This window comes from Triticum aestivum, chromosome 1B (assembly GCF_018294505.1).
Source record: "Triticum aestivum cultivar Chinese Spring chromosome 1B, IWGSC CS RefSeq v2.1, whole genome shotgun sequence".
Classification (NCBI taxonomy): Eukaryota; Viridiplantae; Streptophyta; class Magnoliopsida; order Poales; family Poaceae; genus Triticum; species Triticum aestivum.
In genome coordinates this window covers 57,591,491-57,609,661 of record NC_057795.1, presented here as the reverse complement: position 1 = coordinate 57,609,661, position 18,171 = coordinate 57,591,491, and the positions used below count along the sequence as shown (strand labels likewise).

Sequence of the window (18,171 nt, the reverse complement as noted above, 5' to 3'; positions counted from 1 at the left end):
CTCCTGGCCTCCTCGAGGCTCTTCTGACATGAACTCCAAGTCCGCGGGATCATATTCTTCCTAAAAATCACGCTCCCAAAGGTTTCATTCCGTTTGGACTCCGTTTGATATTCCTTTTCTTCGAAATACTGAAACAGGCAATAAAACAACAATATGGGTTGGGCCTCCGGTTAATAGGTTAGTACCAAAAGTAATATAAAAGTGTATAATAAAGCCCGTAATCATCCAAAACAGGTAATAAAATAGCATGAATGCTTCATAAATTATAGATATGTTGGAGATGTATCAGCGGGGAAGAGTCCAGAAATAACGGCAGCGGAGAAGATTCAGGACACGCAGAAGAATAGTCCGGACATGGCAGAGAAGAGGCGGCGGTCACGCCGTAGTCTTCAATGCTACTAAGTGCAGTCGTGCAGGACCCTCATGTTCAAGACCTCCTTCGCAAGAGTACGACTAGCGAAAGAGCTACTTCTAGAGAGGAGGCCAAGCTGGCGCAACTTGAAGTAGACTCGAGGACTCCATTGTATGATGGTCGCGATCCCGAGGTGACCCGCTTGAGTTTCACGCTCGAACTTGTAAAGACGAAGGCCAAAAACAAATGGACAGACAGAAGCCTCGATGAGCATTTGAAGTATCTACATAATAAATTTCTTCCCGCAGAGAAACTGTGTCCTACTAGTGTTGAGGAGGCCAAGAAAATTGTTTGCCCTTTTGATTTGCCGCACATTAGGTACCACGCATGCATCAACGATTGCATCATTTATCTAGGGGAGTAAAAACCAGCTGCCCAATGTGCAATGCTTCTTGATACAAGAAGGTAGGAAAGAGAGCTCCTCAGAAAGTTGTATGATACTTTCTGATCACTCCCCTTCTGCAGCAGTATTTGGTAGATCCTAAGGAAGCAAGGCTCATGCACTGGCACATGGAGAGGAAGAATCACGATGATGGAGATGATCCGAGGTTGAGACACCTCATAGATGGTAGCCAGTGGAGAGCATTCAACACTGTATATGGATTTGCTGCAGAAGATCCAAGGAACATCGTGCTTGGTGTGAGTACCAATGGCATGAATCCATTTGGAAACCAGAACACCAACCACATCACATGGCCCGTGTTTGTATGGATGTACAACCTCCCCCCATGGAAGTGCATGAAGACAAAGTACATACACATGTGCATGCTGATTCAAGGGCCGAAACAACCGGGAAATATGATTAACCCGTATATGGGGCTTCTGCAAGAGGAGCTAGACACGTTATGGAAATCACCGGCATATACATGGGACACCAGCAAAGGACAGTATTTCCATATGAGAGCCGTGCTGATGACGATGGTGCATGACTATCTCGGTTACGTTTACACCACATGCCAGGTGTGCCACGGATACTGCGGATGCATGCGGTGCATGGATGATACAACATCTCAGCAGCTTACATCAACGAAAGATGGCAGGTCCGGGAAAAACATGTACATGGGGCATCGTAGATGGCTCGAGAAGGATGACCGATGGAGAAAGCGTGGAGATCTATTCAATCGGTTGGCTGAGCTTCGAGGACCTCCACGTAAGAGGAGCAGCGCCAAAATCGATGAGCTGTTGAGAAACCGGGAATAATGCCCCACGTCAGGAAAGATAAAAAAGGCGCCGGAGCTGCTGCTGAAGGTATCAAAAACAAGGTCTGTTTTCTAGTACTTGGAGTACTGGCCCAATCACGACATGCCTCATTGCCTTGATCAAATGCATATCACTAAGAATGTCCTCGAGAGCTTGCTTGGCACACTGATGAACATGCCGGAGAAGACGAAGGATGGGCCGAAGGCAAGGAAAAACTTGGAAGATTTGAAGATCAGGAAAGATCTCCACCCTAAAAAGTTGATGGAGGAGACGGAGACGGAGACAGGGGAGGGGAAAGGGGTAGAAAAGTCAACAAGAAGGAGGATAATTATTGCCCCCCTTCTTGCTTCACCTTAAGTGCGAAGGAGATCGATCAATTCATCAAGTGCCTTATGGGAATCAAAGTCAGTTCTAGTTACTGTGGGAAGATAAGCAGATTTCTAGACCCCAAGAAGAAAAGGTTCAGTACGATGAAGTCTCATGACTGTCACCTGATGATGACGCAGATACTCCTGGTTGCCATTAGAGGGATAATGGACAAGCACATCCATGACACACTTACTGGTCTCTGCAACTTCTTCGATGTTATCTCTCGAAAGTCCATAAGTGTGAAGCAGCTCCGAAGGCTACATGAAGAGATCGTTGTCATACTATGTGAGCTTGAGATGTACTTCTCGCCTGTGTTCTTTGACGTCATGGTGCATTTGTGTGTCCACATTGTGGACGACATCATCGACCTCGGTCCGAAATTCCTTCACAGCATGATGCCATTTGAGAGGATGAATGGGGTCGTCAAAGGATTCGTTCGTAACAAGTCCCGTCCCGAAGGGAGCATCATCCATGGGTATCTGACGCATGAGTGTGTCTCCTTTTGCGAGAATTATATAAGCGCAAGAGAACATGTTGTTGGTTTGCCCGTTAAGAAGCACGATGGGAAGCTCGAAGGAGATGGTCACAAGAACGGCCGAAGGAAATTGCACGTGGACTACTCGGATCGACGGAACGACTGACAGGGCTAACTTAGTAGTGCTACAACACCTAGATGTGGTAGATGATTATGTGGCACGACACAAAGAAAGCATCACAAAAAAGTACTATGATAAGGGGATGCTCAAGACGGACGATGAAGTTACTATAGAGCACAACGCCACTTTTTGCGGTGGTTCAAAGAGCAAGTTCTTGAAAATCCCCCGGAAGAGTGCAGTTCGGACGGATTGATCATATGCGTCTTAGCACATGGCGCCGCGCCCAAGCTCGCGACCTATCAGTCCAACGATATCAATGGGTACACGTTCTACACGGAGGCCAAAGACATGGACAGTGATTACCAGAACTCCAGGGTGATAATTCAATGCGTGACCGATGCCAATGGCACAACTGAAAGATTCTACGGAGGGGTCAAAGAGATCTGGGAGCTTGACCATGCTGGAATGCATGATGCGATGATGTTCTGTGTCAGATGGAGCAAGGACGTCGTAAGAGAAAACAAGCATTTCACCACCATGTCTATACCCGACATGAAGAGCACTCCCGTGAACGTTAAAGTCATCGCCAAAAATGAGCCGTGGGTACACGCTAAGCATATGACACAATGCTTCTTCATAACTGACCCGGCCAATCCAGCCGTGTTTTCGCGAGGAGATCCAAAAGGAGCATCATCGGAATGGATGGAGTCGCCAACGTGGAAGACTACGACCAATACGGCAACCCGATGAGGGAAGATGACAATGACGATGAATCATATGTGAAAAGAAGGATCAAGACTACGTTACCTAAGAAAGATCATACTCCATGGCTCCGGAAAAGTCACAAGGAGGGGCTCAATTACTCGGCAACGAACAAGAAAGGGAAGAAGCTCAATGTGAAACGTCGTCGACACAGCTGATCAGAAACCTACATTTATATATATATATATATATATATATATATTTTGTGTATGCACTTAAGTAACCGTTATGGGTCAACCGATATTTACCACCACATGCATGGTTCCGGTGATAGTCGCGCATTGGGAGAGAGGGAGACGCCGTCGTCGGGCGAAAAAAAACAAAGGAGAAAGCAGTGCAAAAGAAAAAGAAAAGTAAACAGAAAAAAAGGAAAATAATGAAAGAAAAGAAAACTAAAAACTAGAAAAGGAAAATAATGAAAGAAAGAAAACTAAAACTAGAAAAGAAAACAATAAAAAGTAAAGAAAGATAGTAGTAGCGCTTGTGTGTGGACCAGCGCTATAGCTAAGTATTTTAGAATAAAAATTTAAAAATCAGAAAAGATAGCAGTAGCGCTAGTTTGCAAACAAGCGTTATAGCTAAGTTAGCTATAGCGCTTGTTTGCAAACCAGCGCTTGTTTGCAAACCAGCACTACCGCTATTTTGAGTTAACCCCCCCGGCGCGTGGGCTCAAAATTTCACCAAGTCTCATTGCCCCCATCTCTACCTCGCCCCTACGCCCGTCGTCGCCCCTGCGCCCGCCATCGACCTCGCCCACCATCGCCCCTGCGCCCGCCCTCGACCTCGCCCGCCGTCGCCCCTGCGCCCGCCCTCGACCTCGCCTGCCGTCTCCCCTGCGCCCACCGCCCTCGACCTCGACACCGCCGCCCCTCTCCACCGCCCGTTAAGCCTCTCTGTCTCCTCTCCCCTGCCCTCCTCTATCTCTCTGCACTTTCTCTCTCATTTGAATTTAGCCTAGCTAAGTGTTGGATGTATGAACCCTAGCTAGGAGATGTGTAGCAGAGATAGAGAGCAATTTAGTTTAGGGAAATTTAGCAAATTTAGTTTAGGGTGATTTTGTTTAGGGCAATTTATTTTAGGGCAATTTAGTTTAGGAAATTTAGTTTAGTGCAATTTTAGTTTTGGGCAATTTGTTTAGGTATAAAAATCAGTAGCTACAATTTTATAAAAAACATGAGCTAATTAGTTTTTGCAGGTATATAAATTATCTATAAAAAACAGTAGCAAAAATTTATAAAAAACAGTAGCTAATTAGGGCAGTGGCAAATATAGCTAGGGAAAATTTGTTTAGGGCAGTAGGTAATTAATTAGGGTCAGTAGCAGAGAGAGAGAGAGAGAGAGAGAGAGAGTGATCATTTAGGAAAAAACAGTAGCAAATAAAAAGTAAAAACAATAGCAAATACAAACTAGTAGCATATAAAACCCTAGATGATGTTTTAGGAGCATATAGCCTATATAGTGTTGTTGTTTTTAACACTTGGTTAATTTGCTAAGTCCTGGAAATCTGTCATATGATGTTGCCATGTTCTCTCGAGATAGCATGTAATCTATTATATGAACTTGTGCAAATTGTCAAAAAATATCCGAGGGCCTATGTTTTGCCGGAGTGTTGATTCATTTTCGTTCCGCCAAATATCAGGCGCTCCATATGTCCACTTTTTAGCAAAGGTCATGCCGAAATTTTCGGTATGACTTGTGCTAGAAACTAGGACATATGGAGTACCCGGGATTGGCCGGAAGGGGAATGAATCAACATTTCGACCAAATATAGGCCCCTTTTTTCTCTTCATTATATCTTTTATTTACAATTGTTGAATAGGAAACATGTCTAACGACTCCGAATTCGTGGATGGTTCTGCTCGCCTCGCAGACCCCATCGAGGCAGCAAATCACTATTTCGATTACCTGGACGAACACCAGATGGGGTTGCATGGTGGAGGCAGTGGCCCCAACCCCGACACCGACGCCGACACTAGCACAGGCATCGACACCACCCCCGAGACCGGCAATGATGCTGTCGTAGCCGGTAAAGCACCAACGAAGAAGAGGACACGAAGACCAAATGAGCTTGGCATCGGACAAATTGTGGTCACGGAGATGCACCCTAAGAAGTTAGAGCCAACAGTGCCAAAGGAAGCGCGCAAGTGCTAGGGCAATCAACTTGGATGCATCCTCAGGGAAACTGCCAACATCAACAACGAGAGGTTGAAGCAGATACCACATATGGAGCACATGCTCCTAAAGAAGTTGCATAATAGGTTCTTGTTCCCCGGCCAGGATGAAGGCAAATATAAAGATCCATGGGAGGACATCGCCATGACAAAGATAAACACCCAGTGATGGTGACGTTCACCAACGACTTGTCCTCCTGGAATGTTCGGGTGAAAAAAGCGATTGCGAATAATGAACCATGGTCGAAGATTCATGCTGATAATCCGACAATAGCGGCAGAGGACATTGCAAAATTCAAGGAGAATTGCAATAAAGAAGAAGTCAAGGCAAAGTCGTAGAAAATGGAGGTGCTCTAGGCCAGGAAAACGCCTCCCTACCGCTTCGAAAGCCGCAGTTACGAGGGGAAGAGGCACATATGGGCCAAGGAGGACGCCGAATGTGAAAGTCTCCGAATCCTAGACCCCTTGGCGGAGTTCACCGACCCGCTGGAGCATGACTGGATCAGGGCCCGGTACAAGTGTGACAAAGTCAGAAAGATCTTTTACACGGACCCAAACATGAGGGAGTTCATGAGACTTCTGGTAATTGTTATATTACCACATTATCATATTAGCTTCCAATCAATTCGACTACAAGTTTTGTCACATTAGTAAACCATCCACATTCCTTTTGAAGAAAGAGCAACACCAAAAGTCAGCCCAAAGCGACGAGTCGTCACAGTCGTCGGCAAGGCCCAAGTGGGAGACCCCATTCAACCGGGCCCTGAACATACTGAAAAAGGTCCCGGTGGACAAGCTGCCGTCCTATGGACGTGTTCACGGCGTTGGAGATGGCGCCTCATGGAAGACGTGCTACCCCGAGGAGCCAGAGGAAAGAAGGAAGAGACGGTTGGTCATCACACAGCAAAGCATCGACGAGGGTCGCAATTGCAGTCAATAAGACCAAAGCTGAGACCAAAGAAGAGTTTCTCGGGGTAGTTGGTGGGTTGGTTACTAACGCGGTGGTCAGCTTGATTCCAGCAATTTTCAATTGGTCGAAGAGCAATCCAAATGCACGGCCGGAGGACTTTCCCCTTCCCAGCTTTGTCGGGATTAATTCAACGAATACCACAGCACCAACACCTGCCCAAGCAACCCCAAAAGGTCCCGTTCCTGTTCATAGCAGTCCGACCTCCGTCTCTAGCATGCTCGGCGGGCCTTCGTCACTAGCTGAGCTCGACACCCTCACGGTAATTACGCGTCATACCCTTTTCACCAGCATTTCTATAGTCTTTTGTTTCAGTTGCCTTTGAAATGTTTGACGTTGCAGACATGTCTCCTTCTTAGGCGAGGACACCCCGTGCACCCTACTCTATGACATCATGGGCCAGAAGGTGGCTATGGGAAAGGCAACCATCATGAAGCCGAAGGACCGCATGTTCCACAACCAAAAGATGCCCGATGGTGTCTTCAAGGTCAACGTGGCTAGTGTCTTTGCGGGCTTCGAGGATTTTCCTCCTCCGGCACCAGTCGATGACGACAATGAGACCCCTAAGATGATTGGAGCATGCAAGGGCTGGTTCTTGCCTTGGCCGAAGTCTCTTCTTCATCTCGAGGCGCCCAGTATCACGCCAACGCCACCTTCTCAAGAAGGTATGAACACCACCCCACCTACGACCAAATTACCTACACCTGTCGTGGCAGATGGTAGCGTACGACGCGAGGGAGAGCCTCCATTTGTGCCAGATCATGTCGCCCCCACTTCGAAGAAGCAAATGTTGATGATGACATGGAGGATGATGATGATGACCCAGACAAGTATTTCAATAACGCCTATGATGATGGAGGATTGATGGCTCAGGATGCTGAAGACTCAGGCTATGAGCGTGGAGATGATGACTTGATGCTGCCTGATTTGCCGGAGCCGGAACGTCCTAAGGCAGAATGCAAAAAGTCTCTCTTGAAGTCATCCTCACAGGATACACCTCCAGATGCTGCCTCTACCCAGCAACCCCCTGAGGCCCGTCCACTAATTAGCCCGACGACACTGGGGGTGGTGGTTAGGGAAGGTATGGTGGGTTTACTACCGCCACCCTCCAAGAAGCAAAGGAAGAGACCACCCAGGAAAGGCCCTAAATGCGCCATAGGTGCATCAAGCAGCCAGCCAGTGGTAGACAGAATACCTGTCGAAGGTAAGATGTGTTTCCATGTCGTCAGCGAGCCCATCCTACCTGCCAAAGCGCTAGATCACATACTAAACAATGATCCAATGAGACTCCATGAAGACGTGCTGGCCAGAGAGAAAAGCCTTCTGATCGCGAAAGATCCACGATACCTGCTTTACGCGGCTCAGGTGCTAGGTGGGAAGTTGTACGTCGATACCTGGCCCACGAATTAGTTCATCCTGCGATTTGACTACATCTACAACATGTTCCACATGATCAAGCTGGATTTATAGTTCATCCGCATGTATGCAATGTATCTCAACTACTTCATCAGGACCGAGAGCATAAAATATATCTGTGTCACGGACCCATACTATATGCACGAGAGCTTCTTGGAAGTTTTCAAAGATCACCATGACTATGCGAGCAAGTACCTCAACAAATTCTTGATAGCTAATAAGGACAAGGGAGCAATTCTCCTGCCTTATCACCCCTCGTAAGTCATCCACGCATATCCTTTCATGCATGTTAATCATTCCTTTGCAAGCATGGAGGCTAATTTGTGGTGTACTTAATTTGCACAACGGGGGCGGTGCCGTCCTCATCGTTCTGTACCCGGAATACTCCCATGCTATGTACTTGGACTGATCGAAGAACCTCAAGAAAAAGGATTACACGCACGTAAAGAGTGTTTTCGATAGTGCCCTGTTAACCTTCAGCATGTCTGGTGGATATATCAAGGTGAAAAGGCACAGGAAGAACGGGCTAGTTTTCCGCCATAAGACCGACTTCTGCTGCATCCAGCAACCGCACAACAATAGGGCTGATGGATTCTACCTCATGCATCACCTGATGGAGTACATAAGGGATAATCAACACCTTCGCATATCAGCTACTACCAAAGATGCCGAGATTGTCAGTTGGGCCACAAGCATAGGAAAGACATCGGATCATCGAATCCGAGCTGAGTTTTATCACGTACAGCGTGAACTTTCCCAAGTGATCATGAAGCAAGTCCTCGAACCAACGGGGATGTTCTACCATGTGCCAATCACACGGGTTGATATCCAAGCACTGCTAGTCGCTCAGCGTCTGGACCTGAAGCCTTTCACGAAGCTCGGGTGCTTCCTCCCTGACTATGAAGATTGGAACGCCGACATGGAGGACTGATTGTCAATGACAATGTGATGTAACTAAATTGTGGCCTGAACGAGCGTGCCTTATCACTACTGTCTTTCTATGGCAAAACTTTGAAATTATGCACGGCGAAACTATGTGATGTAACTAAACCATGGTCCTGAACTAGAGTAGATCGCTCTAGTTAATTAGTTTGGGTGTGAGGAACTTCGTCATTTATGTTTACTATTGGTTGATTTTATTTTGCTAGTCATGCCTTTTTTCTTTCTTAAGTACATTATGTTACATATTATCATTCAAATCATCAACTCACGATGCAGGTACATAGATCAGAGATGGCGATGGACTACTACGCCATGTACGTTGGGAGGGTTCCAGGAGTCTACGACCACTGGACAACCGCTCAGGCCCAGGTGTGCAGGTACCCGGGTGCTAAGCTCAGATGGTTCAACACTAGAGCCGATGCGGAAAGTAGTTGCTTGAGGTGGACACTCCAGCATGAGCAGGGGCGGGACCCCCGGTACTACATAGTTGCAGTGTTGCTCATGCTGCTCGCTCTTCTCTTCTACACCATGGTTTAGATAGAGATGATGAAACTTGTGTGTGTGCCATGACCATGCAGTTGCACTTATTCGAGACAGGACATGATCGCACTTGTGTATCACTATTTTCGAGATGTGATGATATTTGTGTTGAATGATGATCACTACTACATGATTGATCTCTTGTAACACGTTGATGTGGTACTACAGCTTAGATATTGTGTTACTAAAGCACACAGTAACACACTGTTGTATGTGTTCCTGTAGGATATGTTACTAGGCGATGTCTATTGTAGCACATAAGAGTTGTTCCTATATGTATATAAAGGTGTTACTATTGAATGGTTGCAACACAAGCCATATGTGTTACCGAAGGCCTGGTAACACTCTTTTAGAACTATAGGCACACACTTTGTAACATGTTTTTCCTTGCGTAGCAACATGGCTAGTAACATGGTTTAACAAAATTGCAACACAAGTAGCAACGCAATAGTAACACAATTTTTGTATATATTGTAACATCTCTAGTGGTGATTGGTAGCCAACGTAGTAACACCTTTTCCTAACTATAGTAACACGACATAATTTGTCCAATGTGCTATGCAACCATTTTTTATGAAATATTGTATCAATACATTTTTTTATACTTCCCCAGTGAAAAGCGATAAGCATATGGCACACAGTGTATACTATATAAAAAGACCATGGACATAAAGCTTGCGTATATGCACGTGGGTATAAAATATCAATATGGTCCATGCCATTCCATAGCATTTGTAACAATAAACATATAGAAGATCCATATTTTAGGGAAAAAATACATTTCTCAACCCACAAATCTAAACTATAGTATGCGAAAGATTTCCTATCATTGAACCCATGTGACACCCCTTTTCATGGTCACTAGAATGTGCCCCTCGGATCTTTCTTGCATCAATATGTCATATTTGCATCTCAATTCCTCATAAGCAAAAGCATCTGAATCAACTCAACCACTAAACCTCTCAATCTGCAAGAAAAAAATCAATTACGACTACATTAAGTATATCGTGAAGTTAATTTAACAAAACCCAAGAAGTTAAATATTGACTTATACATGATGAAGGCCATGCAATTGTTAATCCAGAGGTGAAAGCATCGCCAATTGTCCTACAATTTTCCCTTTCCCTTACCAAGACCTCACATTCCTCAATAGGTGATCAACTTGCACTTCTATGAACTGCCGACCTAGCTCAACACCACCAACCATTTTTTTAATTGCAACCCAAAATGCTAGCATGTGCTACATGTCTTTTGTTTGGATATATTGAAGACTTCAGAATCACTTTTGTGCCAACCTGAAATGAGGTTCAAATTATAATATATAGTAATAAAAACCAATTTTGTGAACACAAATCTAGTATTAACACACTATTTTTGTTACCTGCATGGAAGGACTACGTTTCTGCTTAGAGGGCACATGGACTACAGACTTGTCTTGAGTGCTTTGTTTGTGTACTCTAGGCAAATTTCCATCCATATTCTCCCTGCTCTTTCTCATCTACAGATAAATATAAGAAGAAAAATGATTTATCCTTGTGATTTTGCAATGCAAAGTTCACACCACATTTTATTCATCAAATATTACATGTGGCAATATCATTTTATAACCTCAGGAGAGTCCATTCCATGCAAATCAAACTTAAAATGCAGAAACTCATTCATTCGACATTATACAAACAAATATGAGTCAGTAGTATGAATATTGGATTGCACTTGAATGACAAATCGCTAGTACAACCTGATATTTTAACTAAATGTGCATGAATCACAAATCACGCCATCAATAATTCATATGGAAAATGTTTTCGGTTACTTCCTAGGAAGCAGATTTCTCAAGAGATAACCATTACCTCTCCATCAAAAACAGGATCGAAAACAGGATGGGCTGGTGATGATGGTGCTTGATATGACAATTTATTGCAGCCCTCATTTTCAAGATGATGCTTCTATACAACAATGTAAAGAGATTAATAAGTTGTAGTGTATCCTTTAGAGCATGAGTAACAACAAGATTCTAACATGTTTGATTATCTTTGTGCGTGCCATGTCGATGTGGTTATTCTGCATTTTACATGAATAGGCATTCGTTATTAGACACTTACAGAGTGTAGTGATAAATAAACAAATTTACCATTGTTGTATCTCTGGGTTTGATCACTACGTATTCTGCATCGGGTCCATTGGCATGAACTCTCAGCAAAATGAAATATTTATAAAGAGAGCTGAAAATGAACTAGCACATGTCGAATATATTGACAATACCTTTCTTTTATTATTATGTAGTACTTCTGGATGAGATTCGCCACTACCTACGGTTTGGAAATTTTCCTACAACAGAAATTAAACAAGTTTCAGTAAAATAATTACATGAATGCAACATACTAACTTCCTAAATCAAGGGTATAAACTGAATACTGACTGTACAAGATGTACTATGAATATCAGGGTACATAAATTTTAAAAATCAGTACTAATCAGAGTTCAGAGTACAAGATCTTTGGCCCCAATCTAAGTACTGCATATATCAGTAATAATCAGAGTTCAGAGTACAAGATCTTTGGCCCCAATCTAAGTACTGCATATATCAGTAATAATCAGAGTTCAGACTACAAGATTTTTGGTCCCAATTTTTGTCTAACTACTGCTCTGAGTACTACTCTGAGTACTATGCATTTCAGAGTACTATACAAGATATACTATGACAGTACTGTACAAGATATACTGTGAATTTCGGAGTACAAGATCTGGGGGCCCCAGTTTTGTATAACTACTGCATATATCAGTACTAATCAGGGTATTATAGCCTCCAAAATCAGGGGTTAAAGACTGAAACCTTAAACTGCAAAGAGGGGGGGAAAGCACCCAACATCTCATGTATATTCAGAGAACATGGTACTACTTCTGAAGTGCACAAAAGCCAGACTATAAGCCGTATGTTAGTTTAACACAGTGACTAATGATTACAGCCCATCCTCCATTCTTATCCTAAATTAACCACTGGTTGATTTACTGCCTGGTACGCACAATCCTAATACCAGATTCAGGGAGGAAAACAAAGGGAGGAGGAAAGAGAATTAGTCACGCATAGAAGGGAGAAAGCAACGAACTGGGAGTTCAGATCGATACCAGCCGGGAGAATGGTGTAGCCCTTCGGGATTTAGTTCCGGAGTTGAGGGTCGACGATGTTGTTGCCGCAACGATGCAAACCACACTGAGGCAGATCTGGGCAGCGATGGTTTCAATCGGGCGTTGACGGACGGGCAGGCGCGTGGGTGGATGCTGACAGGTGGCGTTGGATGAGGATGTAGCGGGGTTGGAGGGGCGGCGACGGAGGCCGCCGAGGTGAGGCTTCGAGGGCGGCGCGAATGATGCAGATGGGATTAGCGATCTAATTTATTTAGCGCTTCATTAGTTAACCGGATGGAAAATTAAGCGGGACTAAATAAGGAGTTCTGGAGGGAACTTATTGTCCATCGAGAAGTGGAGGAGGGAAATCGAGATCTGGAGGAATTTTTTGCGGGAATAATCCAGAGATTGTTTGATGAAATATTTTGTTTGGAGAAAAAAATATATTAGATCTATAAATAATTCGAGAAATGTTAAAAATGAAAAACAATGGAGCATATTTTGTATTTATTTCATTACTGAGAAGGAAATAATATATAGTTATAAATAGTAATTCTTTATGAAATGAATATAACAATATAATTTTGTGAATTTGTATAGCAAACATTGTAAAAAAAACAATTACTTACCTTCATTCATACTGCCACCTCCAAGTCCGGTGACTCCGAGATGATGGACTGGTGGTGCGCCTCGATTGACGCGTAATGACATGGATGTTGCGTGCCCATGCCGCCTGTGGAGTCCGACGAGCTGGCCGGGAAAAAGAGATTCATGTACGTGTGAGGAATTGATTGATGATCTGTCACTAACCGTAGAGAGAGGTTGATTGAGTGGGGAAGCCCCTGCGCCTGCTGCAATATGAGAAGACATGTGAAGTACATGTGCTCCCAAGGGACTCCGACAGTGAGAGAGCAAGGAACTTCCCAACCGATGATTGCTTTATATTTACCATGTTGTGTTTGTGATTTAATTGATGGAATAGAAATAAGGCACTGAGACGCGTATAAGCACTGAAGCGAGACGAAGGTGCGCCGCTGTCATCGCCCCTCCCTCACCGGAGCGAGGCAAAACTTGCTGTAATAGACAGTCAGAAAGTCGTCATGCTAACTGTTCTATTTTGATCAATTTTTCTACAAAGGATAGGTTAGAGATCTTTCCACTACAAGGTGTTTTTGGATCAGTTCATTCACTTTTTGAGTCGTCTAATGCAAAATCAACGCCCAGATGGCATTGTACAACATCCTATCTTTGTTGTTCATCTTCTTCACTAAACCGCGCCATAGACCCTTGGATGAATCGCTAGCCTCTGTCGCCCGTGGTGCTCCCACGCCAGCCTCGTAGTCCTGGCCTCCCCTCACCACCATCCCCGGTCATCCCTTTAAACCAGGGAACCACTAGATTTTTTCCAGCGGGCCTGCACCCCCTTTCATCAGAACTATCAAGTTTCAGACTTGCCTTCGCCGGCTGCCGCTCGCTACACTTGTTCCTGGCCAAGGTCTTGTCGGTGTCTCCATGGCTTGCTATAACTTGCCTTGGTGCCACAGTCGACTACCTCGTGCTTCGCCACACATCCTTCCCATGAAATTCGATCGACCCAAATCCATTTTTTAGTCAACTTATACTAAAATAAATGTACTTGCTTGTAATACAATTTGGTCCCAATCGATTAATTATGTGCGATTGGCATGTATATGAGCCGCACGCCAATACAAGAACGCGCACATACATGATAAAAGACAACTGCTATATGAACCAATCTGGGGTTGGATGATTAGAGGGACTTTCAGGATTTTCAGCGATGCGCATTCAGTGGGACGAGACGTTCCCGTCGACGATGATGTGCGTATGGTGACTTCCTAAATTTCAAGATGATATGCCGGCTCAGTCTTTCGGAGGTGCTCATAGGGATAGGATGTGAGTGTGTATGTTCATAGGGTGAGTGTATGCGCGTGTATATGAACGCTTACGTCTATACTGTGTGTATACGGATAAAAAATCTCTTTTTGACACGTACGGGATATAACAAACTTGTAGAGAAAATAGATGTGGCAACACACTTTGGGAGGTGCGCACACGCACACACGATTAGAGTTGGACGGCTCCCTGCACGACCGACACCAAGCTTCAATCAGCCGGTCGAGTTGTATAATAATTTCCCAAAATGAAAACACCGCCAAAGAAAACCCTTTATTGATTCGTTCCTCATCTCTTACCTCGATCCCCTGTTCCGCCGCCGCGCGACCCGAGCGCTGCCCGCTGGCCGCATCGTGGCCACAGGGAGGCCGTGCCGCCGCCGCTCGAGTACACACCCAGCGTTGCATCTGCTCGATTCCATACCTCCACCGGCCGCTCTAGTCCACAGCCCACGCCGCCTCCTATAGCCGCTCGAATCCACTCGTCCACCGTCCGCAGGAGCTGCCGCCGGAGTCCACGGACAGGAGACTGGGAGACGGCGGAAGAACAGGATTTCGCCTCCACCGACCATTACTTGGACGCTGGTTCTCCACAATCTGGTGGCGGGCGCCGCTGTTTCTCCACGTCGTCAGATCGAGCCAGCTGAGGTTTGAGAGCTAGAGCTTCAGAACTCTCGCTGTTGTGCCTCTTTTTCAATTTTTTCTTTAAAGGAACACACGACTCATTTCATTACATAGTAGTACTGGGTATATTGCTAGATCATAATGTCCAGAATTTCATTGCTGTCGTCAGATGCGTTGAGTCAGTTTAAAACTTCACAAAGTGTCAATCGTGTCAAACAATAAATCAATATACATAGTTCGAACAAAACCTTGTTTTCCATAACTTGTGAAAAAGTAAGCTGACACATTACTTGAGCTGTCAAAGGCGTAGTTGTAAGGTTTCATCCTTGTACTCTGCACCAGCAAGAAAATCATATGAGGTTTGAATTATCCAGCACATTACTTGAGCAGAAAAGATAAGCTGACAGCACTCACTCTGAATGTTCAGCAGTGAGTAAGCTCAGTTTACCTGGGTTGTCAATCAAAGGTGCCTTCCATTTGCCTTGTTGTGCTTTTAGAGCTGCAAGTGAAATCTTGCATTTGGAGCGTAGTCACAACGCATACTGTAGAATATGATGTCCACTTTGGCTTAGCTCAGTATTATAAACTCGCTGTTGGAAAGTAACGATGGTTGAATACAATTTCAACTGTTTTAGCATTATAATAAATTCACTAATGATATTTGCTACTTTAACACAGAGGCGATGGATCTAACAACTATTAAAAAGTTATTGTGTTCTCCTAGACCAAGTGCAGACTATTTGGCTGGCGTAGATGGTTTTCTTGCTTTTGCATACACTGGAAAAAGTTCAGATGCCAAGATCCATTGTCCATGCGTCAAATGTGTCAATAGGAACTTGTTGAAGCGGGACACCGTATATGATCATTTGGTGTGTGATGGAATGCTACTTGGATACACTGTTTGGGGTTGTCATGGTGAAACTGCAGGATACATCTCCTCTAACAAATGAAAAAGGTCAAAACAGGAAGGCATAAACTCTAATATGCGCCAGCTAGTCCATGATATTTTCGTGAACATAGATAATGGGTCTCAAGTGAACGACTTTGATGACCCAAACCCTCCACAACACGGGCCAGATCCTAAAACCCAAGCCTTTTATGACTTGTTGAGAGAAGCAGATGTACCTTTGTGGAAAAGGATATTAGATTGCTCGCCCTGGGCCCAGTTAATGCAGCCAAAAGATATTGCGCTTTCAACTCCCGATGCTACCATTTTAGGCCTAAACGCTTGGATAAAGAGACACAAAATAGTGGAGTCATGGTAACTGCAAAAACTTCTAGTTATGATTCAGCACATGATGCCAATCCTGTTTTACGTGATGTGATGTACTACGGGAGGGTAATTGATATTGTCGAGCTAAACTACTCTGGACAGTTTTCAGTGGTGTTGTTTAAATGTGAATGGGTTAATGTGTTCTCAGGAACAGGAATGAAAAAAGACAAGTACGGTTACACACTTGTCAACTTCTCACATCTAATACACAAAGGAGAACAGATTGAGCATGAGCCTTTTATTTTCCCTAACCAGGCGAATCAAGTGTTCTATGTGGAAGATGAATTGAATCCAGGTTGGTCTGTGGTAATGAAGTTGCCAAAGCCTAGAGATGTATATGACTTAGGCAACTTGGAATTGGAAGCGCAGACAGAAAATGAGCCATTCCATGTTTCACAGCTTAGAGAGAGTTTGAAAAGAAAGAACAATGAACAACATTGGGTTAGAAGAGACGTTGAGGGAACAATAGTGGATGCTAATAATGCTTCGAGCAACGAAGAATAGTTTAGGTTAGTAGTAATATGTTCTGGTGTTTCCATATTCAATTTGCAAGATGTGTTTTTACCTCTAGTATAATTTGTTGTTCAATCTTTCTATTCTTCAATTATGTTTTGTGCATTCTTTCTTTTATGTTGGGTTGACACTTTCATATCAGATATGAAATTTAGTGATAAAAGTAGCACAAAATGTCTGTTCTATTTTCTTGTTCGTGTTTTGAATTATTTTGGCTGCATGCTACAGGTTCAGACTGCATGCTACATGGAGGCATGGAGGGGGTGGTCGGCTGTGTGCTTTGTGTTGGTACAAAACAACCTACTCTTTTCTGCTTGCTGGCTTTCTGCTGACTACTTGACCAACTTGCTTGGTGATATACTGCTGTGTGAGACCATGTCTTGATCAAAACTTAGTATACTCTTATATTCATGCTTGTAATTCGGTCAGCTGCGACACCACGTGCTTGTTTGGAACATCATTTTGTACTTTGGTCAACAACAGTTCAGAATTGAGATATACACATCTTGTTTGGAACTTTATTTTGTATACTTTGGTTAACAGTTCAGAATTGGCATACTCTTGCACTGTTCAAAAATCCTGTTTTGCGATCACATGTTGCCATTTTTCTAAAAGTCTGAATCTATCATGAAGCAGTATATATGTTTTAGTTTCTCTACATATACTTCTCTTGCTGATGTTTGGATTAGATGTTTAGACTCTCATGTGCAAGATGAAAGTTCAATGTTGATTGAAGTCTTTTTCTCCGAAGGGTGAAGGCGGATTCTGTACCAAGTAGAAAGTTCAATGTTCTGCCAACGACACTCAGCTTTCTCATGATTTTTGCTCTTTGAACCCAGCTATCAAAATGCATTCAAATTTAGGTTTTCATTATTCCAATTACACGAAATAGTATCTATTAAATATGTTTCTCTATCTCGACGAATTAGCACGAATTCTGAATCAGGGTGGTCCAACTAATAAAAAAGTCACAGATATAACATGTCAACATACAATATACCTTTGATCGAAAACCGCTTCCCAAATACAACACGTAAACATACTTTTATACTTTATAATAAAAATATGGATCAATAAATCTTCAAAGCATATTAAATTAATTAAGTCCAAAATTACTTAAAAGTAGCTAGCACACCTTTTAATTTTAACAAATTTTGGAAGCAGAAAACATTTTTTTCTGAATACCCAAAAGAGCTGCACATCTTTTATATTAAGATAAGAGAAAAAATATTTACAAGATTACGAACACACGCACAGTACAAAGCACAAAACTTTGAGTTTGCACTCTCATCCAGTCTTAGAAAATAGGTTCATACGCACCCACGTAAAGGGAAATAATCTTTTTTA

The 18,171-nt window shown here is 43.6% G+C and overlaps 1 long non-coding RNA gene across 1 annotated transcript; it reads left to right on the top strand.

Annotated features, from left to right (window-relative positions):
• Nucleotides 1-14,691: 14,691 nt before the first annotated feature.
• LOC123086575 (uncharacterized) lies at nt 14,692-17,352 on the top strand. The gene is made up of 2 exons (XR_006440945.1): nt 14,692-15,062; nt 17,053-17,352. It is a non-coding gene; the product is annotated as an uncharacterized lncRNA (long non-coding RNA).
• Nucleotides 17,353-18,171: the final 819 nt, after the last annotated feature.